Below are 27,765 nucleotides of genomic sequence, written 5' to 3' on the forward strand. Positions count from 1 at the left end.
TTGGGTATGACGTTTTATTGACGACATCTTCCTAATCTGGCGTGGTTCCATCGAAGCTTTTGAATCGATGGTGGCTAATCTAAATTCAATGAATTCTTCGATCCGATTTACCTATGACATCAATGCCAGAACAATCAACTTTTTGGATGTATCCATCAGTTATATCGATGGGAAATTATTCACTACCCTTTTTAGGAAATTACAGATAGAAACTTGGCTTTGTTGCCATCTAGTCACCATCCTACAGCTCTAAAAGAAAATCTACCATTGTCGCAGTATTTACGCGTCATACGAATTAACTCTACAGAGGCATGTAGAGAAGTTCAACTAGAAGAGATGATGAGAAGATTTCTGGAGCGGGGTTACCAACAGTCTTCCCTAATCAGATGTCTGAAGAAAGCAAAACTTATGTCCTTGACTGAACCTAGTGATGTCAGTACTATCACCGAGAAGGAGTCTCGTCTTATATACACTACTACCTATGATGGCAACGCTCAGACAACGCAAAAATCGCTTAAAAAGTTTTGGCCTATTATTAAAAGTGACCAAACGCTACTTTTTCATAAGATGGCACCACCCATGATGGCATATAGAAGGGGGCCAAATCTACATCACATATATTAATGAGACCTACGACATATCCGGACAAGGAGAGTGATGTATCAGACATTATGTTGAAAAGGCCTGGTAGCTACTCTTGTGGCAGTTGTGTCGCCTGTGCCTCTACGATCCCTCACCCACACTCGGGTCGGAAGATAAAAATTAAATACAAATTACACTGTGCACTTGACTATTTAATATACATTTTAATATGCCCTTGTGGTCTATATTATGTAGGCCTCACGGCCAGAAGATTCAGAGACCGCATTGCCAATCACAGAGCGTCTATATGAGCAGCTCTGTCGACTGGCGCAAGTGACAAGCCAGTGGCTAGACACTTTCTGCAACAAGCACATCCGGCAGCATCGTTAAGATGCAAATTAATTGATTGGATCCCGCCAAAGCAGGGCACGGATAGACTTGTGGCATTAAAAAGGCGTGAAAGCTTTTGGATACATGAGTTAAACACGGTTATGCCAAGGGGACTGAATGATTGTAACCCACTGAATGTATTCTTATAGTCATTGAGGTAGAGAGACATATGTTGGTTATTCCGCATTATGTTTACTCATTGTCTAATTCTTTAAAACCAGTTTCTTTGATTCTGAATTTGTATGTTGCAACAGACGTAGTATTTGAGCCGTGTGTATTAATAGATACACTAGATAATATAGGTCTATATACGCTATTCCTATAAAAAAAAAATATATTTTTTTTAATATTTTTCTACGTATATTGTGTAGTGTTGTCTTTGCATGTATGTAAGTTTTGTGCTAATTAGGGTGTTCAATTTACTATCCACGTAGATATTTACATTATCTATTATATTTGTGTATAGCATCTATTGCGATTTTGCCATTGTTCTGTCTTCAATATACTATGCGGGGTTGTACCTACATATGTATATGGTGTTTTGCTAAATTTAAGCACACTGAATTGATGTTATGCTCTGCTGCAGCAATATAGCACCGGCAGATGGCTTTTATTGTTGTTATTATTTTTTGTATTTTTATTTATTTTCTACTATGGTGGTGTATTAGTATGTAGATATGGCCCTACCAGGCTCCCATAATATGATACCCAGGTAACCAAGTGTGGCTGACTGTAATGTGGAGGCATTAGGCAACTCCTCCGTCCACTTCCGGTTTCACATGCATATACATTCTCAGTTTGGCACCTGCAGGTTCCCATAATTGGTAACCTAGGCAACCCTAACCAGCGTGTGTCTCAAGCATGTACGTGGAAGTGCTTTGCTTCTTTAGCCGGAAACAGGATACCAGTGAGCATACAGCATGCACCTGAAGGTGGACTGACATGCGGCACACTGAATGGATGAACCACTTATGACTGTGGACCAGCCCTGAGCCATGAGGTGAGCTAGATTCCACACACATCGTGGTGTGAACGGTGCCCTCATGTTTGACTATAACTTAGTTATGTTTTCTTCAGGTTTAGGACCTTGAGGGGTTGTGTTGAACCAGGTGCTTTGCACACAGCGCTATTGACAATTGAGGTATTTTTATATAGTGATTTATGAATTCCAGGTGGTCATCACTAAGGTGTGTGTGCGTCATTAATGGTCATCCTATATTCCTTAGTCTGATTCTATGGTCACACAGTTTCCCTGGTGAAGGTGTCCCGTTAGTACCGTGTACATTAAGCAGCACTCTATATAACACTACTTGGGGTATTCAATATGAAACGTTAACCTCGCCGTCGAATATTTCGCCGCACATCGGAGCTTTTGCCGGCGAAAAAGTATCGTGCGCGCTCCCACTTAGCCCCATATTCAATATGAAATCGTCGAAAACGGCACCGTGCGATACTTGGATCGGCAAAAACAAATGGGAATTTTTTTGGAAATAATTGTAGGACCCCCCCTAAAGATGTCCAGACCTCGGGGTTCACTATGGGTTTTTGCCTGCAGAAGAAAGTCGGGGTTTTTAAATAGCCGTGGCAGGTGTTTTTTTCCCGACTTTAAAAAAGTGATACAGAAGAGCATTTAGCTTTTTTTTTTTCGTTTTTAAAAGTGGTCCCATCAAATTTGGGGTACATGAAAATGGGTACTAGCATATTTTTAAGTCCCTAAAGTTATTTTTTAAAAATTCTGCAAAAATGCACCTGCTGCTACTTTGCGCAATGAAAAAAACACCTGCCACATACTTGGGGACCCCACCAGAATTAATTTAGTTAGTTTGGCATTTTTTTTTCCTTTTTGTATATTTTCATAACAATTTTTTTTTTTTTAGGGTGTCCCGATTTTTTTTTTTTTTTTATAACAATTTTTTTTGAACATTTCCTTTTAAAGGGACATTCCCAAAAGTACAGGCTATTTTTTATAAGCCTGCACCCCCATACCCCAATTCTGCACTTTTTTTCACTTGCTGTAGTGAATTGAAAAATTATCCCTGTTTTTTAAAAAATGACCCCATTAAGGAATAAAAACGGGAATTTTCGGGAAATATGCCTGGGACCCCTCTAAAGATGTCCAGACATGGGGGATCACTATGGGTACCCCTGTTTTTGCCTGCAAAATAAAGTCGGGTTTTTAAATAGCTTTGCCAGGTCTTTTTCCCTGCCGCGGCTATTAGAAACCCCGACTTCCTTCAGGAGATAAAAATGGGGGTACCCATAGTGATCCCCCATGTCTACACATCTTTAGGGGGGTCCCTAGAATATTCCCCGAAAATTCCCATTTTTGTTGAAACTATAAAAAAAAGTAGCAGAAATTTACAAGAAAAATGACATAAGTTCCCACCCCAAAAGCCAAACCAGCCCCAGGATTGCCAGCCAGTGGTGGTTTCTAAAAATACGGGAAACAAAATGTGAAGGGTTCCACCGTATTTTAGAAACCAAAACCAGGCTGCAGGGACTAGTGCTGGTTTTAAATATAGGGGACAAAAAAAGACGTGGGGTACCCCCTATATTTAAGACCAGCACCAGACCCAACCGACCGTGGTGTAATGCCACAGCCCGGAGACCCAATCACCGGAGCTCCAGGTCCAAAGCATTACACCCCAAGTTGGTCAGCGCAAGCCGGTGATCTCGGGGGAGTCGGGGACCCCCCAAAAAAGGGTCCCCCCTCTCCCGAGCACCACAGGCTTACGCTGAAGCCTGGGGCTCATCCCCATACCCCTGGAGCGGTGGGTATGGGGGTAATAGGGGGGCCAAATAATGTCACACTATTGTACTTTACAGTGGAACTACAAGTGCCAGCATGCCTGCCATTTTGCTCTTGTGGAACTACAAGTGCCAGAAGACATGTGGCACCTGTAATTTCACTGTAAAATAAATAGTTAAAAAAAGACAAAACACACACACCGTGTCCAGTATAAGTTTATTACACACACCTACCCATTCACACATACTTACCTATACCCAGATGTTCGGTCCCCTTGTCCACGTAGAATATCCAAAAAACATGGCCCTGCAAGAAAGATTTCATACTCACCTACATCCAGCGCTGGTCTCCGCAGTAATCCATGGGTGTTTAAAAACAAAAAACGAGTTACCCGATCCACGGAACACAGCTATCTGTATGTGTGTTGCCACACATACAGATAGCTCCCGAATGCCAGCTATCGGCACTTCACGAGGCATTGCAGTCCAGAGAGCCAATCAGCGGCCGCGCTGACTGTAGAGCGGCTGCTGATTGACAGTTCCCATGTGGTGGGAGCCAATCAGCAGGCGCTCTACAGTCAGCACTGCCACTGATTGGCTCACGGGACTGCAATGCCCCGTGCAAATTTGGGGTACTTGAAAATGGGGGTCAGCATATTTTAAAGTTGCTAAAGTGACTTGAAAAAATTGTGAAAAACCCACCTGCCGCAAGCAGCTGCAATGAAAAAAAACACCTGGGGCATACTTGGGGAACCCAGAGTCAAGTTTGCTATTTTTTAACTTTGTCCCCCAACATTTTTTTTTTTTGGTCCCCAAATTCAAAGTGCTTTTTTTGGGGTGTCCCGATTTTTTTTTTTTTTTTGACACAGATCGTTTCAAGGGTCATTCTGAAGGGTGCAGGCTATTTTTTTTAAGCCTGCACCCCTAAACCCCAATTCTGCACTTTTTTTCGCCACCTATTCAGTGGTGAAAAGTTATCCCCGTTTTTTTCAAAGACTTTTCGAACATGCGAAAAGTCTTTGAAATTAAATACGGTGTAAAACCAAAACCTCCGAAAATGACGTCATTGGTGCGAAAACATCGTAAAAACTGAGTTTTCGCTCCATATTGAATACCCCTATATATGTGTTATATATAGGTGATTTATTGTTAGTCATCACATATAAGTAGTGACTTATATTTCTTTGTAGGGAAGCCTGATAGACATGTCAATGTGTTTTCCTTTTTTTCACAGATTATGTCTCTGTATTATGTGTATTTATAAATTATTGGATGAGGTCTTGAAAAAGGTTCAAATTGGAACCGAAACGTCGACCAGAATTTGATGCACCCAAGCAAGTGTAAAGCCCATGTATGAATAAAACTGTTTAAAGTATTCAAGTGGCGAGTGCCTCCTTCCTTTGGTGGAAATTCAGGAATATATTATATATATATATATATATATACACACACATATACACACACGTATATTTATAAACACGTATATATTATATAGATATATGTATGTAAAGACATATATATATATATATATATCTGTGTATATATGAATACACACACGTACGTATATATATATATATATATATATATATATACACACACATATATATATATATATATATATATATATATATATATATATATATATATGAAATTTGGCATGCAGCACCGAGTAACAGTTCTACCTGTCCATGCCAAATTTCAGCTTGGTACCTCCTATAACTTTTGAGGTGTAGCCCCTCCAGAATTCTCTATGGAGAATTCAGTTTTTTTTATATAGACACAGGTATATTACTTGTCTTCTTACATCTCCTTTGTCAGCTGCCTTTTTGGTAGTATGATGGAAGCTATGTTTGGTGACTGTCTTGCCTTTAAAAGCCATAAGTTAGTTGGCAGGTGAGCTTTAAACCAGTTAACATTTTTTTCAGTTTAAACTCTGTGATAGCAGCTACCAGGTTTCCATAAGTATGACAATGTAGGACCTGCAGAGAAATGGGGTCCTGTGATGTAGGCTGCAGGCTTAAATGCATTGATCAATCCATGAACCAAAACCCCATTATTTATGTATTATGGTGAGTGATTTAACAATGGTGAGTGCTGAGTTTTCGGTTTTTATTTATTTAAGCAATGTGGTCACAAGTAGAGATGAGCGGGTTCGGATCTCTGAGATCCGAACCCACCCGAACTTAGCGATTCGAGCCGAGATCCGACTCGGCTGGGGTTTTCCCGCCTGACTCGGATCTCAAAATGAGGCAATACGTCATCATCCAGCTGTCGGATTCTCGCAGGTTTTGGATTGTATAAAAGGTCCGGCGATTGCCGCCATTTTCATTCCTGCTGTGGAGAGTGAAGAGGAAGGAGGGGGCTGTGGTTGCTGTGTATAGGGGCTGGCTACTGTTGTCACTTGTCAGGGACTGGCTGCTTAATGTCCGTAGGGGCTGGCTGTTGTCCTATCCATAGAGGCTGGTTGTTGTCCACAGGGGCTGGATAGCTGTAGTCCTGTCCATAGGGGCTGGCTGTTGTCCATAGGGGCTGGCTGGCGGTGCTGCTGTGTTGTCCAGGGGGTGCTCTGTCCATCAGAGGTGCTCTTCACCCCCAGTGTGAAAAAATAAGGGTTTTTTTGTGTGTATGTGTGCGCACGTAGGCCACACTTATCAGCAATGTAACTGCGCAGGGGTGCTGCCTGTGTCATTTATCAAGGGTCTGCTGCCGTGCTCTGCCCAAGTTAAAAAAAATAAAAAATATATATTTTTTCTGTGTGTTTGTGTGTGTGTGCGTTAGCCACACTTATCAGCAACATAGTTGAGCAGGATTGCTGCATCTGTCGTTTATCAAGGGGCTGCTGCTTCATTCAGGGGTGCTCTCCCCCAAGTGCAAAAAAATAAAAAATACTTTTTTTTCTGTGTGTGTGTTAGCCATACTTATTATCAGCAACGTAGCTGTGCAGGGGTGCGACCTGTGTCATTTATCAAGGGGCTGCTGCCTCGTTCAGGGGTGCTCTCCCCCAGTATTAAAAATATTATTTTTTTGTGTGGTTATGTGCGTTACCCGCAACTTAGCTGCGCTATAATCGCTTGGTGACACTGCTGCAAGATCGCAGTGAGTATGGAGGATAGTCACATGACAGGAGAGCAGGATCCACAAACCAGTCTTGTTGCTGCCGGCAGCAGTCATGATGACGATGCAAGGCCGTCAACGTCATCTATGAAGGCCGATGCACCAGGGCTTAAGTCAGGCCATGTAAAATCAACTTTTACCCTGTTAAAGAAAAAAAAATCTAAAGCTAAGTTAGCTTTAGAGAAACAAGAAATTGGCAATATGCCATTCACTACACAAAGTGGCAAGGAAAGGATAAGGCCTTGGCCTTTATTTATGATTGGTGGTTCTAGTTGTGATGATTTAAGCCCTACTGCTTGTAGGAAAGGTACAAAAAAATTAAAAATTGTTAAGATGAGTAAGACACCGGAACCAACTGTCACAGATCGCCGATGAGAGTCCAAGTGTGTCCACAGTTGCCATGTGTGAGCCTGACCTTTCTAATACTGTACTCGAAGAGGATCCTCCTTCCGCCATTTGTGTGCCCACTGAAAATGTGGGGATGAGCAGCACAAGTCAACATGCTGACGTAGAAATCGAGGATGCTTCTGTGGAATTGCACCAGGAGGATGAGGAGGATATGTACGTAGTTGGCGATAACAAGGATGATGAGGATGATGATGAGGATGTTGATGCCGAGGAGGTTTGTGTAAAATCTGTAAATCAGGCAACAGTTGTTGTCCATAGTGGGAAAAATCCCATTGTTGCCATGCCTGGGCAAAAGACCAAAAAATCCACTTCTCATGTGTGGAATTATTTCCACCCAAATCCAGACAACCTTTGCCAAGCTATTTATAACCGTTGCCATGTAACAGTGAGTAGAGGTAAGGACTTTAACCATCTATGAACCTCCTCCCTGTTATGTCACTTGCAGCGCATTCATTAAATTGGAAAGAGTATTTCAAATTCTGAAACTTTGGGGACTAAAAAACAAACAACAATCAGTCCAGTATCACCTAGCTGCTCCCTTCTATCTGGATCCAAGCGCCTGCAATATCCACCACCAACACCTGCATCATCATCATCAACAGCCTCATTTGTGATCGGAAGTAATCCTGCATCCAATTTCATAAGCATGACTGACTCCTCTCCTATCCATGATTCCTCAGAAGGATCCTTGAGTAATTTAAAAAAGAAAGTGACTATTAAACAGTCATTTGATAGAGGAAGTAAGTATAACAGCTGTCACCCAGTTTCACAGTGGATCACTGACGCCATGACGGCTGTGCTAGTATTAGATGGTGAAATAATAGAAAATTAGGATGATAGTGTGGAAGAAGTGCAAAGGGAGGATGAGGCGGAAATGTGTGTCCTATCTGATGCTAATGAGGATGTTGATGATGAGGATTTTGTTTGCGTAAATCAGCCACCAGTGGCAGCAGTTCTTGCTAATGATAAAAGCCAGAAAGGCAACGTCTTGGGTGTGGAATTATTTTAATCTAAATTCTGACAACAGTTGTGAAGGCATCTGTTCCATTTGTAAAGCCAAAGTTAGCAGAGGAAGGGACATTAACCATCTAGGCACCTCCTCCCTGTTACGTCATTTGCAGCGAGTTCATGCAATTTGTTTAACAAAATTATAATAATTTGTAAATTAATAACAAGCCTGTCCAGTATCAGCTACCAGCAGTCTGGACCAACACATGCAATCTCCACCACTAACACCCTCAACAACCTCCTCCTTAATAATTGAAGGTAGTCCTTCCAAGAAATGTTTTGTGGGGGCCCATACAAACCAAGGAGTTCAGCCACGAAAGTGACAGTCCTAGTCGCTAAAGTGCTTGGTTTGTTAAACTCCAAATGTCCGTTTTAATATCCCACATAAGAGTGGGTAGGAGGGACAATTCCATCTTGCACCTGTTTCCTTTACATTTTGCACAATTTGAGGCGTTCCTGACTGACATTTTTATAGTTTATTAAACTGCCATCCTGTCTGCAACTGCTGTGTGGCAATGTTTCATAGATGTCCTATATTTTTTTAAACTGCCGTGTGTTTGTGCCGCTGCTCTGTTGCTTACTCTAGCCAGCCAGCTCGCTGCAACCTTTGGCCTATATTGGTGAAAAATAGTGAAATCAATATTGTGAGCTGTGAGGTGGTTAAAAATGCATGGAAATGTCTGAAAATTATTGTTATTAAGGTTAATAATACTGTAGGAACAAAAACAGGCCCAAATTATGTGGTTTTAGCTGTTTATATAATTTTTTGGAAAAAATACAGGTCCAAAACCTAAAAACAAAACTCCAAGGAAAAAGATCCAAATCCAAAACACAAGGAGGCACAGATACAAAACCAAAACACGGGGGTCAGCGCACATCTCTAGTCACAAGCCACTTGCAACCCAGGCCTGGAAATGGCGAGTGCAGGTTTGCACCCCAAATCTGGAAGTGGCGAGTGCAGTCGATTTCCGAATATATATATATATATATATATATATATAGACAGGTACATTACTTGTCTTCTTACATCTCCTGGTGTCAGAGACAGCAGCAACAACAGCAGAAGTACAGGGTCAGGTCACTGTTGCGATTCGTGGGACTTTGAAGAGTTGTAGAACCAAATGCTTGGAGAGGCGGGGCTTAACTGTGGATCGCGGGGGGTGGCTTCGTTAAAAGAAAAATACATTTTGTTAATCGGGGGGGGTGTTTCTGGGTACTCAGAAACCCCCCTGCGTGCGCTACTGCTGTTTGGTATATCAGCCACGGAAATGGTCCCTGTACTCTATATTAGTCATAAGAACGGTCAATGTATTGTATATAGGTCATGAGAATGGTCTCTGTGTATTGTATGCAGTGGCGGGCTGTGCCAGGTGGCAGGGTGCCATCTGCCACCTGGGCCGGTATAATTTCAGTATTATGGGGCCGGCCAATACGTCAATTGTGATCTACCAGTAGCTCCCGACCGACTTGCTGCAGTAACTGGAATGCTGGTCTCTGAAGTGATCAGAGACTAAAGAAGCCTCTGATCATTTTAGAGTCCAGCGTTCCCAGTAATGCAGTGTGCGATTGACATCATGACGTCTCCTGCCATGTGAAGAGCCTGTCCTGCTGGATCTAATTAGATCCAGTCAGCGGATGTCTACACGGGAGCGCTGACCAACGTGAAGAGAGGTAAGTACAGCAGAGGGAGGGGGCACAGCATAAAGGGCATTACTGGGGGAACAGCATAACGGGCACTACAAGGGGCATACCTGGTGGAACAGCATAAAGGGCACTACTTGGGTACTGTATAAGGGGCACTACATAAAGAGCACTACTGAGGGCACTGTATAAGGGTGTATTACATAAAGGACACTACTGGGGGTATTGCATAAAGGGCACTACTGGGGAGACTGTATAAGGGGCACTGCTTAAAGGGCACTACTATGGGCACTACATAAAGGACACTATTGGGGGAACTCCATAAAGGGCACTACTGAGGATACTGTATAAGGGGCTCTACTGGGGGCACTGCATAAAGGGCACTTCTGGGGGCACTGCATAAGGGGCACTACTGGGGCACTGCATGAGAAGTACTACTGAGGGCACTGCATAAGGGTCTCTAATACAGGGGGCATTGCATAATGGCCACAACAACAGGGGCATTGCATAAGGGGCTCTAAAACAGAAGGCATTGCAAAATGGGCTCAAATACAGGGGGCATTGTATAATGGGCACAACTACAAGGGGCATTGCATAATGAGCACTACTACTGGGGGAATTGCATAAGGGGCATTGATTACTGGGGGAATAGCATAAGGAGCACTACTGGGGTACTGTATAAGGAGCACTACTGGGGGCACTGCATAAGGGGCACTGCATGAGGGGCACTTCTGGGGGCATTGTGTATAAGAGAAACTACTGTGTGTCGTAACGTGATGAGGGGAAAAAGACCAAGATGGGATTGGAGAAAAAGAAATAGCGGAGGGAGAAGAAATGGAGAAGAAATATCGGGAAGTGAAAGATGAGAAAGGAAAAGTGGAGAGGAGAAACATGGGTGAAAGAGAGAGAGAGAAGAAAGAGATATTTTAAAAATTAAAAAGCCAGGCAACGCCGGACATTGAATCTAGTGTGTGTGTGTGTATATATATATATATATATATATATATATATATACACACACAAATTTTATAGTTTGGCACTCACAGTTACCACGTGATCAACTTCTGCCGGTGCCCTCACAAGCGAGTAGGTATAGGAAGGAGAAGGTGCGGCACACGAGGCATATTTAGACAAAAACTCCAAATACAGGCTCCATGTGTCAACGTTTCAGTTTTTATAAACTGTCATCAGAATACAGACAATAACAAGAGATATGGTAAGAACTTACCTTTGGTTATCTCTGTTCTACGAAGTCCATAGGGTCCACAGGGTTGACCTTGGGGTATAGCTTGGATCTGGATCCACGGGCACCATACAGTTAAAGCTTTAGCTCCCAGGATGCACTTGGGTCCTCCTCTATACCCCGCCCCCGAGCCACAGGCACCTCAGTTGGTAAGTAGCCTAGGCCGAAGGAGGAGACTAAACAGAGAGAAGGAAGACTGGAACACACAAGAACCCATACTCACAGAAATGGGAGACGGAAACACCGGTGACCAGTACCACAGCCCATTTGAAGCCAGGTGCATCAGGGCAGGCGCCCTGTGGACCCTATGGACTTCGTAGAAACAGAGATAGCCAAAGGTAAGTTCTTACCATATCTCTTGTTTTCTACTTCAGGGTCCATAGGGGGTCCACAGGGTTGACCTTGGGGATGTCCCAAAGCAGTTCAACTAAGGGCGGGGACGCTCCTGAGCAGAAAGGAGAATCCTGCGCCCGAAGGATGCATCCTGAGAGGCAAAGGTGTCAAACGCATAAAACCTCAAAAATGTCTGAATTGAAGACCAAGTGGCTGCTTTGCACAGCTGAACAGCGGAGGCACCACGTCTAGCAGCCCAAGAATGGCCTACAGACCGAGTGGAATGAGCCTTAACCGAGGCTGGAACAGGCAAACGTTCCTGTATATAAGCCTCCCTAGTAACAGAACAAAGCCAACAGGCTAAAGTTTGTTTGTTGGCAGGCCAACCCCTCTTATGGAAACCCAAGAGGATGAACAACGAATCGGACTTCCTAACAGAGGCCGTCTGTTCAACATAAATTCTGAGAGCCCGGACCACGTCCGGCGAAGCCTCGCCAGCCGGAAGACCCGGAGCCTGAAAAGCTGGTACCACAAGTTCCTGATTTATGTGGAACTTAGAAACCACTTTAGGCAAAAACTCAGGACGGGTGCGAAGCACAGCCCTGTCCTGATGAAAAATCAGGAAGGGGGGGCTACAGGAAAGTGCCCCCAACTCGGATACCCTCCTGGCCGAAGCAAGAGCCAGGAGAAACACAGTCTTAAGTGTTAACCACTTGAGGTCAACCGACTCAAGAGGCTCAAAAGGAGGTCCCTGCAGGACCCGAAGAATCACCGCCAAGTCCCACGGAGCCACTGGAGGCACAAAGGGAGGCTGGATCCTCAGCACACCTTGGAACAAGGTGTGAACGTCAGGCAGTGAGGCAATCCTTCGTTGGAACCACACTGACAGGGCCGATACATGAACTTTTAGGGAAGCAAGCCGTAAGCCCAGGTCAAGACCTGACTGCAGAAATTCGAAGATCCTAGAAACTCTGAACACCAGAAGGTCATAGCTTCTAGACTCGCACCATTGAAAGTAAGTGTGCCACACTCTGTGGTAAATCCGTGCAGAGGCAGGTTTACATGCCCTAAGCATGGTACTGTTGACAGAGCCTGAAAAGCCCCGGGACCTTAAGACGGCTGTCTCAAGAGCCATGACGTCAAAGACAGTCGACCCAGATCCGGGTAAAGGCAGGGACCCTGAGACAGCAGATCCCGACGTTGAAGCAGAAGGTACGGAGCGTCTACAGACAGGCCCCTGTTCTGAGTACCCGAGGGAGCAGGGAGATTGGAGGAAACAGATACGCTAGGTGAAACGACCATTTCACTGACAACGCATCCACTAGGCTTGCGCCCGCGTCCCTTGTCCTTGAGCCATATATGGGCAACTTGTAATTGTGACGAGAGGCCATCAGGTCCAATTCCGGCAGTCCCCACTTGTCCACGAGAAGTTGAAACACCTCTGGTTGAAGCAACCATTCCCCGGGATGCACGTCGTGACGGCTGAGGAAGTCTGCCTCCCAATTGAGGACTCCCGGGATGAAGACTGCCGATATTGCTGGGCACTCCGCCCAAGTCAGGATTTGGGACACTTCCGACATCGCAGCTCAACTGCAAGTTCCTCCCTGGTGATTTATGTATGCCACCGTGGTGGCGTTTTCTGATCGCACCTGAATTGCTCTTCCGAGAACGGTGCCTGACGCCAGAAGAGCACGGTACACTGCCCGTAGCTCTAGAATGTTTATGGGAAGTACGGCCTCCTCCGCCGACCAACGGCCCTGAAGAGACAACGAGCCGGTCACCGCTCCTCAACCCCGGAGACTGGCATCTGTCGTGAGGTGATCTGACTGCAGCCACCACGCCAAGGACCGGCGCACTTCCGGGGACAATACCAGCATCTGGGATCGGATCCGGCAGGACAACCCGTTCCATTCCACAAGAATCTGCCCCTGCAGGGGTCTGGAATGGAACTGGGTGAACTCCACCATGTCGAATGCCGACACCATGGACCCCAGGACTCATTGCCGAATGTATTGACACCCTGTCACTGCTTAGGCAACCGTGTATCCTCAGTTGTAGGGAGGATACCTTTTCCAGAGTCAAGAAAATCCTTTGTTGACTGGAGTCCAGAAGTGCTCCCAGATGGACCATCCATTGAGATGGGATCAGAGACGACTTCTTCCAATTTATTAACCACCCATGTGCTTGAAGACAAGCAATTGTCAGGTGTAGATGATGAAGAAGCACCTCCGGGGAACTCGCCAGCAGCAGCAGATCGTCCAGGTACGGCAGCAGCCGTATACCCTGACCCCGAAGGTGGGCAGCCATGACTGCCCTCACCTTGGTGAAAACCCTCGGAGCCGTGGAAAGAACGAAAGGCAACGCCCGAAATTGGTAGTGATGGTTTAGGATAGCAAACCTCAGGTACCGCTAATGTGCCGGTGACATGGGCACATGGAGATAGGCGTCCTGGATAACGAGGGAGACCATGAAGTCCCCTGGTTCCATCGCCAGGATGATGGCCCGCCATGTTTCCATCCTGAACCTGGGAACTCTGAGGTACTTGTTCAGAGACCTTAAATTCAGAATAGGGCCATGAGACCCATTGGGTCTCTGCACCAGAAACAGAGATGCGAAGCTTTGGACTCGTCCAGCGAAGGACTCGTGCAAAAAAAATTGGTGGGGCGGCCTGCACCGAAATGACAGGGCGTACCCCTGAGAGACTACTTCTCGAACACGAGCATCTGTGGTGGTACTGAACCAACACTGGGCGAATCTGAGAAGTCGGCCTCCCACTCTGGGGTCCCCCAGGGAGAGGCCCGTCTCGTCAGGCAGCAGGTTTATCCTCCTGTTTGGAAGAGGGGCGCCAAGCATTCCATATGCTTCTTGGGTTTGGATGAGGCAGATGCAGCCACAGCCGAAACTCTAGAGGTTAACATGCTTGCGTCCAATGACGCTTCCACAATATAGGAAGCGGCATCCCTCATTTGTGCCACTAATGCTCTCTGAACATCCGGAACATCGTCTGTAAGAGAATCCTCCAAGGCATTGGCCCAGTTCTCAATGGCTTTAGCCACCCAGGAAATGGCCATGGACGGGTGCGCCACCGCTCCGGAGAGCGAGTAAATGGACTTCAAACAAATCTCCACTTTCCTGTCCGTTGGATCCTTTAAAGAGGAAATAGACGGCAATGGTAGCGTAGCGGTTTTAACCAAGCGAGTGACATGTGAATCCACCACCGGTGGAGTCTCCCATTTCCTGCATTGATCCTCAGGAAAGGGATAATGAGAAGCCAACCTTTTCTGCGGTTGGAATCTCTTGCTGGGTAATTGCCAGGCCGCCGCCATATGATCCGCCAACTGATCGGACAGAGGGAACACATTAGAAGTAACCTTTGCTTTCTTGAAGTCAGGAAACCGACTTAGGGACCGGTGCCTCCTCTTCTATATTGAGAATAGCCCGCACTGCCCTAACTAATGCTGGAACATTAATGGAGGACCTAGGCTCAACCTCCTGTCCCACAGCACCCAAATCAGAATCCTCATGGACCTCTCCATCATCTGAAGAGGGATCCGATTCTGATACCTGCGCAGTGAGTAAACCCACAACAGGCCGCTAGGTCGCCTTCTGTGGCACATCACCCTGCAAAAATGACGAGGATATAGGCCACCAAACTCTGTACCGAGTTGGAGAGAACATCCACCCAAGGCGGAGGAGCCGACTGAGGGAAGCTCTGAAAAGGCACTACAGACTGTTGTGATACAGGGGGAGGCTGGACATACACAGGCAGCCCCGAATACCGTCTCACAGTCTGGGCCCCGGAGGGAGACCGCAATACCTGCAGAATATCCGGGGAATGGGAGATAGAGTGCTGGGACAATGCCCCAGAAGGGGTCACTGTAGGGATCGACATCTGCAATAGATGTCAGCACTTGTGAAAACATCGCCCAAGGGGGGTCATGCTGCATAGGGGGTATAGAGGGACCTGGTGCCAGCTGGCACTGCCCGCAAAGACCATCCTGAGATAAATCCCCCCCATTAACACCAGCAGAACAGCGTCTGAAGGAAAGCAACACAGGAGCCCCGGAGTGCTCAGTCTCCTCATCAGACATGATACAGTAAGTATGCAATAAATACTTATCAGCAGAGGACATACGGTGTTAACACCCCCGCACTCACCAGCATGCAACGCAAACAGGCCCAAAAATATGGTACTGTGTAGCACACCACAGTATGTGACTGACCTCACAAATACATGATTTATAAAAGTAAGGTTAATAGAAAACGCCCCTCCCCCACACACCTTCGGGCTGTAGGAGAAGCAAAGGGATAGACATAAGCTGACAGCAAGTAGAGAATAAGTACAGACAGCAGCACTAGCAAAGTCACATACAATGCAGGAAGATTGTACTTACTGCACCAATCGCTACCCTCAACCACCCAGATTCAGTGTCTGGGGGGAGTTAAAGCGCCGTGTACACTGTCCTTTTGGTGGTGAGAGGTACACAGGGGGACCTGACCATGCACCTGCCTGGGAGCCTGCGTTAGTCGGAGAGCTCTGAGGAGGAGTGGCCAGCAGAGGAGCAGCTCAGCGACGCCAGTACACATGAGAAAAGGCGCGCTGAGCTGAGGGGAGGAGCCGCTAAACCAGGGAAGGCTGCCTCCCCTGGCTAGTATTTAACCCCAGGGATGCCGGTTCCCCTCCGGAACTTATACCCTGGTGGTCCAGCGGAGCGCGGGGTATGCCTGCATGAGGGGGAGCCCGCCGCCGCTACTAGCGCCGCCGATCTGTCCCCAGAGACCGGCGGCAACTGACTGCATTTATCCCCACGAGCGGCACTAAGAGCGCTGCTCGCGGCTTACCTGTTCCCCGTAGAGTCCGGCAGCAGTCAGAGGGAGGACCCGGAGTCATGCTAGAACTAACTCCGGGGTCCCGCTGCGATCGCCAGATCAGTACTGGCGTCGCAGCGCCAGCGGGGTGTTGAAGCGGCAGCATGGACGTCCAGAAGGACAGTCCTATGCTGCCGCATTAAGTGTAAAGCAATAGAGAAAAAAATAAAAAACTTTTCTTCTATAAAAATAAAGCCTAGGGGCTGCTCCTGCAGCCCCACTGCACAGTGCAACCGACTTCGGCCGGCACCAAACTGAAATTGAGGTGCCTGTGGCTCGGGGGCGGGGTATAGAGGAGGACCCAAGTGCATCCTGGGAGCTAAAGCTTTAACTGTATGGTGCCCGTGGATCCAGATCCAAGCTATACCCCAAGGTCAACCCTGTGGACCCCCTATGGACCCTGAAGTAGAAATACATGTGACATAACTTATATACATCTCACCGTAAGTGACCCATCCCCCGGAGCTCGGGACTTCCCTCCCGGCCGCTGGCCAGTGTTGATGACGTCATCGGGCTATTTGAGTGCCTCCCTTGTGAGGGCAGTCCCGAGCTCCGGGGGATGGGTCATTTACGGTGAGATGTATCTAAGGTATGTCACATGTATACTGTCTGTATCCTGATGACAGCTCACACCTTGATAAAGGGGCCGAAGAGCTCCGAAACATTGGATAGCTTTTTGTGACATCTTTCAGTATATTTGACATCAGTCTCCGAGTGCCGCAGTTTCTTTTGTGCTGTTATATATATATATATATATATATATATATATATATATATATATATAATACAATCTGGAAAGCAGCACTCCTCTAATGTGCAGATATAGCAGAAAAACTTTTTTATAGTTACGGTCCGGTGCCCTCCGTGCTGTGCACAATAAGTGCGGCTGTATGCAGAAATCTAATGTGGCGGCACTCATGGAATGAGACACAACAAGGAAAGGGTTTCCAACGTTTCAATGCTCCCTGACGAAAATGCAGCAATAGAGCATTGAAACGTTGGAAACCTTTTCCTTGTCGTGTCTCATTCGATGAGTGCTGACGCATTAGATTTCTATATATATCCATTCCGCACTGTGCGGACTTAAAGTCCATGAAACAATTTCTGGAAGATCAGGGTATGGATTTACCATTGTTTATGTCATTACTGGAATTAACCTTGAAAAACAATTACTTCATCTTTAATGGTCAATTCTTCAGACAAGTGTCGGGGTGTGCAATGGGGAGTAATGTATCCCCGTTTTACGCAAATGTATTTATGTTTGCTGTGGAAAGAAACATGTTTTGGAATAACCCGAGTGTGGCCAATTCGATATTAATGTATGTACGATACATAGATGATTTGTTCATCTTATGGACAGGAGAAAAACTGCTTTTGAAAATCACATATTAATTCATCTAATTCTCCAATTAAACTGACATACCAGACCAGCACTAATTCCATCAATTATTTAGATGTTGTTTCAATTACCGTACACAAGAAAAGATCTACACCAAGGTGTATACGAAATCCAGCGATAGAAGCACACTGCTTTTGGCAACTAGCCATCATCCAAAACCTCTCATTAAAGGATTACCCCGTTCAAAGATATTACGAGTGGCCCTTATTACAAGTGATGTGGCGATACTTTCTTCTAAACTTGATAAGATTGTGAATAAATTTGTGACACGAGGATATAATCTATGTTTATTACAGCAACAAAAACTAGAGGTGCTAAATATTCCTAGAAGCACACTTTTGGATTCTATTAATAAAAATAAACAGGACATTATTCCTTGGAAATTACAATTTAACACCTCTAGCCCTGTGGTCCAGAGAGCGTCCAGGGCATTATGGCCATTGGTAGCTACAGATAAAAGTCTACCTTGCTTCAATAAGAAAAAAACAATGGCGTGCTTCATGAGAGGAAAAAGCATTAGAGACACCATGGTCCATACTGATATCACTGGATTTGAGTATTCGACCAATCCAGTAAAGTCTAATTTTTTAAAGAAAGGACCAGGTTGCTACAAGTGCCTCAATTGCACAACATGCAGACGTATGATAACAGGACCTACGTTTACCCATCCTCAATCAGGGGCTAACATCCACATTAAACATGTACTCACGTGTACAAATACCCATGTAGTGTACATTATAATCTGTCCGTGTGGCCAATATTATGTGGGTAAAACCTCTAGAACATTTCGGGAATGTATGGCACTACATTGATCTGCTATAAGTTCAGCTTTAATGGGCAAACCATCTGACCAACCGGTGGCAAGTCATTTCTTTGAAGCTAGTCATAGTTTAGCAGCATTTAAACACATGATTATTGATTGTATTCCCAAATCCATTAGAGGTGGGGACCGAGATGGACATTTATTGAAACGCGAGGCACAGTGGATCCATCGGTTAAATACCATCAATCCAAATGGACTAAATGAAAAAAATACCATGGAATGTACTGTTCTAAGCCCCTCTTCTTTAAATACTTGTTCAACTTCAGTAATAGTTCTATAGGATTAAGATAATATCAGATGTTGTAACATTAATATATGTATTTTTGTTTCTCTGATGTGAGTGATCCACATATCCTCGATTCAGTGTTGCAGATCTATCTAATACGATAGGTGGAATATGAGGTTCTGTGATTCATGTTTTATTATTACTTTTTAGTATGAGTGGGGCCGGTGAGACAACACATGTACCCGGCATCGCGTTACTATGGTGACGGTGGGCGCGGAGTCAGTGACATCATTGGCAAGAGATGGCTTTGGGTGGCACCTTGTGCGGATGACCGGACGCGTTCCTGCCCCTGGTCCCACTCTACTGTGGATCATTTAGTATATAAGGTAAGATTCACTGTGTTTATGTTTTTCTGCCTGTATTTCCTTGAAAAAAGAGCCTGGTGGCTCTGAAACGTCGGAAACGACTTAATACAGATTTGTCAATATTTAAATCTTCGAGTGCCACTGCATTATTATATTCTACTATATATATGTATAGGATAACAACACTGGCGGCACTCAGGGATTTGAAAAAAGGGACAACACACCAGTTGAAGACAGTCAAGTCAAGTTGATATTTCAATACAAAAGTATTTTCATCACGACTTGACTTGACTGTCTTCAATGGGTGTGTTGTCCCTTTTTTCAAATCCCTGAATGAATATGCGTTCTATTTTATTTTTTCTGTGAGGGCCATTGCATTTGATTTGTTTTTCCTGTAGGGGACAATGTGTTTTATTTTTTTCCTGTTTCGAAGCCGGATGGTTGGCTGAGACCTAAATTGTAAACTTAAAATCTGAACAATGCCATTATGTGTTGCCTGTGACGACGTCATCTTGCGTCGTCAGCATGAAACCATTGCGATGCGATGCTAATATGCTATTATTAGCATTGTGCGACTACATTGCTACCGCATATTGTAAAAAGTCCTACCATACCCCAAACGCACATTAAATCATACATATAATATACAAGACTCACAGCACACAGTTGCGCTGTTTAGCAAAGCACTCTACACATAAAACACACCACGCATATTAGCGACTATACGCAATATCCCCACACTGACACATTGCATACTTACACAGAAAAGCATTAAGGATAATATTAAAGGTTTTATACATTATCAGATCTATTGTGAAATGCAGGTATTTGATATCTAGGGTTTAGTACACGATAAGCAGATCGTGTTTGGTGCTATTCTAAACCACTGTTTATTTGCAGATTTCCGGTTCCATCGGCAAGGAGATCGCAACATGCGTCTGCGAATTATGGATCACAGATCATAGAGAGACAGGCGTTGAAATGTACTCTGTAATTTAATGTTTATTAGCCAGTTTAGACTTGTTCTTCAGCGGGAAAATGCACACAAAGAGCTGTTGGAGGGCTGAACTATTACAATACAAACTGACCTATGAACTGTATCGTAACAGAAGAACCAGGAAGAAGAACCAATGAGATTATGCCAACTCGTTCTATTGTATTGCCTATCTCTGCAAGGGTACATATGCAAGCACTCCAGATCTGGTAGTTAGTCATTTTTCTTTTTCTGTTGACGGAGGTTTCATAGTTGATGCAGAGAAATCTGGATCCAGAGCGTATGGGTATGTATCGACTGTACCTTGTATTCTGTATAACTTTTGCGCTAATTGTATTATAGATCAAGGCGTGTAACTATATGCTTTTTATGTGAATAATAACTTTTGTGCTTTGGAACCACACTAACGCAATGTTAAACAGCGACTTTATGGTATAAAGGTTAGATAGGAATTCATACCTGGGAGGGCTATTGTGCTTTACATGCAACCTCTAGTCGGGGTTAACAACACCAGGGCCACTTGCTTGTTTAGCCCCCAGGCTGAAAGTTGCCAGCCAGCCCCTGGTTGTATGTTGGTCACTATAATCGTTCATGCATTATATATCCATCACTAGAGTGCAGTGTTCATTTTGTAGGGGTTACTAAAATGGTCTCTTTTTTTGTTAGATGGGGCTTGTAGGTGTATTTGTTTATAACTCTTAGACATAACAATTTTTTATATATTATATATTTAAAGCACACCCACATTAGACAAACTACAGAGGTTATTATCACGTGTGTGGTAGAAAAGACACTTACTTGTGTCTGTCCCCCCAGACTAACAGTTGCCTGCATGCCCCTGGATATGTGGCAGGAATGGGGATCCTTAGTTAACAGCCTTGGTACATTTTCAACCTCTTTTAAGTCACAAAGTATCTCAGGATATTTTCTGATGACAGGAGAGTAGATGCTTTCATAAACCCCCATGACTGTACATGACGCAGGACCATGATAACAGAAGAATTAACACTTTTAACTTGTGAAGAAAATATAGTTCTGAACTCTTTTGGACAACCTTAAATAGATTTTATTTTTATTGTGTGTGCTCCAAAATATGTTTTCAGGACTGTTGAACCATACAGTACATTGTTTCTTACTAGAAGCAAAATAAGAAGTTCAACATACAGTATGTGCAGAAAACAAATAAAGCGATTAAAATGCACGAATGCAAAGACTTGGCTTATGAGCTGTTCATAGCCTCACTCATTAAATATTTCTTTCAGTTACTGTCAATTACTGATCACTATAATTTTAATACACAGATACTAATCCCACATTATTGCCCAATAAGCAATAAATATCACTGTGTGAAGCACTATATACTAATCCCCTTTCCTAGGTTTTACCACTTTTCTCCCTATGATAAATAGACTCCTCGGGAGTGCGGGAAATCCTTCTATACTATACTCTATACTATGAGAAAATCAATAGGTCAGAAATATTGTACAGAGTTAGGGGTTGTGGCTAGAATTAAAATATTAATGAACTCTTTTCAGTGAATATCCAAAAATAAAAAGGCGGAGATATAGCAGGGTATAAACTATAATTGTACAAACAATCTAATATTTCATGCTTAATAATGAGAAACTCTGGATTTGTTTATTTCTTATTTTGTACATATGCATGGTTTTGTGATAACACCACACAGGAATGCCCGGGAGAGCCCTTAATACCTAATATGCCAACATAGGCTATAATGTATTTCCTCATCAGATCAGTATAGAGTATAAGTAAGTATAAATATCACCATTATTAATACTCACATGCACAGTTACATTCTAGTAATGGACTTAATTAATCTATTAATACTACCCCGAAGCATCATTATATGGAAAGCAGACAGAATGGTACCAAACCCCAGCTATCACACAATTAACAAGTGCTTATTTATTCACACCCACAAATTAAACATTAAAATTGTCAAGTTGTTACAATCAGCATTCACTGCTTTCAGTTTAGTATGCTTTCATCTAATTTGCGTTATTTTACATTTATTTTTATATTAACTTTTTATTTTGAATTTAGTAATTATTTTCATACTAAATTAAATTGCCATATGTTTGATGCAATTTATCCACCATCACTGCTGAGCATATTTTGGCATTACAGATTGCCATTTCATTAATCAAGTGTGTATAAACTGTTTAACAACCAAACCGTCAGGGAGACGGCAATATTTCAACAATATACCACACAGTAGGTACTAGCCCTACGGCAAACACTGGTGGCGGTACAACTGCACAAAAGGCGCAGCCGCTGGTCGCGAGATGCCAGCATTTGGCTAGCCACCCCCATTACATCCCAGGACGTCCACTGCAATAGCATCTCACAGGGACCAAATTAGTTCTGTAGTAACCATCTGGACGCATGCGCAGACTTAAAACATTGGTCACTTGCTTCCGAAATTGACACTGCTTTAGGACCACAGTTGTCTATTTATGAAAACACAGCAAAATAAATTGTTTTCTATTGCCGATTATCGCAGCAATACAAAATGTATTACCACAATTTACCAATAAAAACTCACCAGGACAGCAAAGTGGCAATACTGGCTAGCAGCGATAAGAGCACTCTTAATCATACTTGCCGATATCCTGGCTGCCCCTTCAGGGAGGGAGCAGCCAGGTCGGCTTAGCATGGGGGACGGGGATGGCAAAAGGGGGCATGGCCGGGACAATATGTGCCGTTTAGGGGGCTAGGGGCGGGGCCACACATTTGCATCATTTTGGCCCCGCCCGCTACACAATGCCAATATTTATGGCATTGTGGAGCTGGGGGCAGGGTCATGATGACGCGATTCAGCTAGAATCGTGTCATCAGCCTCCAAGCTGCGATTGTTTGGGTAGGTATTGCAGGGGGGGGGGGGACTGGAGGGGCCAGGAGACATGCCTACTTTTCTGGGGGGCCGGGAGCCGCACCAGATTTTCGGGAGGCTCCCGAACAAATCGGGAGAGTAGGCATGTATGCTCTTAATATATTACCAGTCACAGTCCCCTCTGCATATGCACAATCTGGTTTTGCCAGTCAACACATGCACACAACATTGGGCTTACATTAGCAGAAAAAAAAGTAAGATTATTAGAAATTAGAGAAGTACTACAAATGGAATTTATATATACAGTACTGTGCAACAGCCATTTCAACTGAGCCTAGTCGGCTTTCATCAGGGGCTTAAGCTTTGGGTAAGAGGTGAGTGTGTTTATAGATAGATAGATAGATAGATAGATAGATAGATAGATAGATAGATAGATACTGTAGATAGATAGATACATTTTTAAAAAAGTAGCACTCACCACGTTTACCATTTAGTAAAATATCAAAAGGACAGATTTAATAGCCATAGAAAAAAGCATATTTCAATTTCCATGTCCAGAAGATATTATTACTGTGGCATCTTTGTACAGGCATTGCGGCATAATGATTGTTTTCACACAACAGTACTTATCAACTTCATCTACAGTATGTTTCGTTCCAGTATCGGACCGTGTCCAACATACAGCATATCCACATGCCAGCCAGAGTAAAAAAGGACAAATAACCACTCAACTGTTGTCTGCCTATATCGCCTATAACGCGTACAGCTGCTCACCCATCCAGTATCAGTGTGTGATCCAGCCGGAGCGCAGACCTGAGCAATCCAGTCCCTCACTGATGACTTCATTAACCCGGGAATAAGTACTGCCTCTCCTTTGCTTAGAAACAGTGTGTGTGCGTGCCACCCGGAGCGCACACATGATCAAGTTCCGCTGTGATGACATCCATTGCTAGGCAACCTCACAGTGCATCCCTTTCAATGTTCTGCATATACTTGGCCACTATTAATATCTTAATCAGCCAGAGTTTACAATTACAAATCGTGATCATAGGACATACTGTAGGCAAAACAATCCAGTGAACAATACATTTAAAAACATGATTCCTTCCAAATACCCTTATTCAAATTTCACCTAATAACCAATAGACAAACCAAGATTGCAAGAGAATACAAATATGTAAACACATACAAAAAAAGTGAAAAAAACCCCATTTGAAATAACTATTCATTCAATCCTGTGGGGAAATTGTTGCCAGTGAAAAAATCTATTGTGATTCTTTATGTACCAGAATTTTTTTACGGTCACCACCCCTTTCTATTTTTGACACATGGTCAGTCACCATACTTAAGCATGGATGCTTGATGTTTCTCCGGGTGGAAAAGACATGCCACCAGTTTGTCACTCTGGCCACTGCATATAGCTTGCCTTATTGTTGATTGGTGGTTGGCCATTCTGTCCCTAAATGGTCTGGAAGTTTTTCCCACATACATCAACCCACTGGGCACACGAGAATATATAGATGACAAAACTCGATGTAAATGTAAGCCAATGTTTAATTGGTATTCTTCTGTCTGTATGTGGGTGTGCAAAATATTTTCTAGATAGCATGCTGTTACATGTTGTGCATCCTGTGCAACTAAAGCATCCAGCATTGACACTGAAGTTCAACTGTTGTGTTTGAGCCTAATGAGGACATATTTTGTTCCTTAACCCAGGATTTAAAGTTTTTTTATTCCTTCACATATATTGTATTGAAATTTTATATTTGGGAAGGTCTAGTATAATTGGATCTGTTCAGCTATTTTTTCCTTTGTGTTGTTGATTATTGTATGTTTTGTGTGACTTACTTGATTTGAAGACGTCACAAAGTGCTTCAAGGTTCTTAGGTGAAATCAAGTGGCCCTCACTGATGAGGATGCGGATAGAGGGCCTGATTCAGAGCCGAACACTCTAACCAGAGCGCTCGCTCTGAATCAGGGCCCTCCTCCCTAAAAATGGAGCGGCCTCTTGGACGCTCGCATAGCTGTGGGTTACCACCCACAGCTTATGCGAGTGTCCATGATGATGGTCAAGACCATCGCGACCATCAGGCTTGCGACGAGACCCTGCGGTAGGGTCTCGCTGCCGCAATTCCAGGAGTGATTTTGGCTCTATCAGAGCCAAAATCACTCCCACTGACATCACTACTGATGTCAGTGGGGCAGGACTCAGACGGTAGGCGTTCCCATGGGAACGCCTCCGTCTGGCAGCCACACCCCCAGCACGCCCACCAAAGGGGGCGTGCTGTCAGTCACCATCGACAGCACGCCCCTTTGGTGCGAGACCCCGAGCGACGTATTCCTCGTCGCTCGCCAGGTCTCGCGCATGCGCACGACGGAGCTCCCTCCGTCGTGCGCATTCGGCCAACATCGACCCGCTTGCGAGCGTCCTTTGCTCGCGAGCGGGTCTGAATCTGGCCCAGAGTGCTGTATGAACAAGAGGAGTTTGGACAACTCCCAACTGAATCAGCTCTTGACCTGTATCATAAATTGTTGCGTTTAATTAAAAAAAGAGGTTGATTTAGTCCTTCACGGACAATTTCTGTAAAACTATTACTGACAGAGGAAAATCCTGAGGGTTTTCGTGTGCACAATGTGCCTAAAATAGGAAGCACTAACCTGGAATTTTGTAGCAAATGATGCGGAATCTTAAATAAGTGCTCCATGGATTTGCTTCTGTTGGTAGTCGAAGAAGTAGGGGTAGAATAAAAAAAAAACAGGCAGATTTGGATGACTTCCGTTCATCCTCACTTAGGGCTGTATTGAGAGGCGGCCGTTCGGTCTACGACCGCACGGCCGCCTCGATGTTTGTCTAGTGCGCATGCGCACGAGGGAGCAGGCTCCCTCGTGCGCATGCGTGAGACCCGCTACGACCGACAGCGCTGGTCGTAGCGGGTCTCTTTCCAAAGGGGGCGAGCTGTCGATGTTTATTGACAGCTTGCCCCATTTGGAAGGCGGGCCGGGGGGTGGCAGCCCAAACGGAGATGTTCCCATGTGAACGCCTACCGTTTGGGGGAGGCCCCACTGACATCACTAGTGATGTCAGTGGAGAGCTTCCGGCTCTGACAGAGCCAGAAGCTCTCCGGGGCTTACGACAAGTGAGACCCTAACCTAGGGTCTCGTCGTAAGCCCCGATGGTCGCGATGGTCTCTGACCATCGCGACCATCACCCGAGCGGTCATTAGAGTTGTGGGTGTTAACCCAAAGCCTAACGACCGCAACAGAGGCGGGCGGTCAGGATGCAAGTGGCCGCCCAGTTTCTGAGCGACCGCTTGCATCCTCCGACAGCCTCTGAATGAGGCCCTTAATACCTAACTGATGATAAATCAGAAAAATGGATAGAGAAATTGGGAATAGGTATTGACTGCTACAAAAAGGATCTTGGTGCATTTAATAGAAATAAGTTAGAAATTGTACATCAGGACTATTAAAACCATACGGTTTGTAGATGGTTAACAGGAGAGAAATCCCAATTTCCCAGACAGCCATTAAATTAAACAGAAGACGACCAGTGTATACTGTGGGTTCTTTCTATTCTTCTTCTGACATTGAGACAAGTGAGATATTATCCCCTAGTCATACATGCCAGTGAAGTGGGCAGAATTAGGAGAATTTCCGCGGCGTTCGCAGGTGTCCGTGCAGGGGGCGGGGCTTAATGATGCAATTCACCATTTGGCTCCGCCCCTATTTAAATTTACGCCGATCGCGGGCATTTTACCGTGATGGGGCCTGGCTTAATGACACGATTTGTCAGGCCCCACCCCTGTCGCCACCCACCTGCCTCTCCTCCCAGGGCTTCTCCCGGAAAAGAGACAGCAAAGGTAGGCAACTATGCCCCTACATTGATTAATAATGTGTTTAATCTTTCAATTTATAAATTAACAGAAAATTAGGTTTCGGTTTTGGCACTTGGCATGACATTTGTTCCTACATTTACCAGAACTGAGTTTCAGATTGATCACTATCAGGTAGGGCGGAAATTGAGGCTTAAATAATTTTTTCATGGTAAATCTGATCCCAACAGTAAAGAGCTGGGGTTGGTATTAGAAATTCGAAGTACGTTTGAGTCGTAGTCAGTAAATCCTAGTGTCAAGACTTTTTAAGAATGTTTGATAATGATTATGGCACTTTGACACATGATCATCAGGTACACTACAATTTGAATAAACATCAAGGCCTAGCATTTAAATCCCTTCGCACTAATGACAACATAGTGATAAGGGTAGCAGACGGTGCAGTTGTGGTTTTAGATTATGCTGATTATAATGCTGACATCTAACAACAATTAAGTTGTACTGATACTTATATGAGATTGGATCACAGGAGCTGATTCAGAGCCGCTCGCTAGATGCGATCGCTCGCACGATGTGTATGCAAATTGTGTAGGCAGTGGTATCGCACAGCAGCACGCCCAGAATTTCTTAGAGAGCGATCACATAGTGTATTCAGACACCCACTAGCCTGTCTTAAGACGCCCACTTGTGCATGTCATGTTCAGGAATTGTAAGCAACCGTCGGTACATTGGGTAACATCGGATGTGATCGCAGCGCTTGAGGTTGACCATACCCTGCCGCAAGCACTGTGAGCACTTCAGTGTGAAAACAAGTCAGGTGACGTGTACTATGATGCTGTCTTTTAATTATGCACACCTCTAAAACACCGTTTAGATGCTCAGGCACGCCTGCGTTTGCACCTCCACTCCCCCTTTTATAATGGCCAGCCCCTGTT

At 44.5% G+C, this 27,765-nt stretch overlaps 1 protein-coding gene and 1 long non-coding RNA gene across 8 annotated transcripts in view; one reads left to right on the forward strand and one right to left on the reverse strand.

Annotated features, from left to right (window-relative positions):
* The window catches only part of ADGRL3 (adhesion G protein-coupled receptor L3), a 558,102-nt gene that overhangs the window by 466,736 nt on the left and 63,601 nt on the right, over positions 1-27,765 (reverse strand). The gene's annotated exons all lie outside the window — the stretch shown is intronic.
* LOC148508759 (uncharacterized) lies at positions 1,845-5,063 on the forward strand. The gene is made up of 3 exons (XR_015869552.1): positions 1,845-1,972; positions 2,050-2,113; positions 4,955-5,063. It is a non-coding gene; the product is annotated as an uncharacterized LOC148508759 (long non-coding RNA).

The sequence above is a fragment of the Taudactylus pleione genome, unplaced genomic scaffold (genome assembly GCF_031769625.1).
Source record: "Taudactylus pleione unplaced genomic scaffold, aTauple2 ptg000347l, whole genome shotgun sequence".
Lineage (NCBI taxonomy): Eukaryota > Metazoa > Chordata > Amphibia > Anura > Myobatrachidae > Taudactylus > Taudactylus pleione.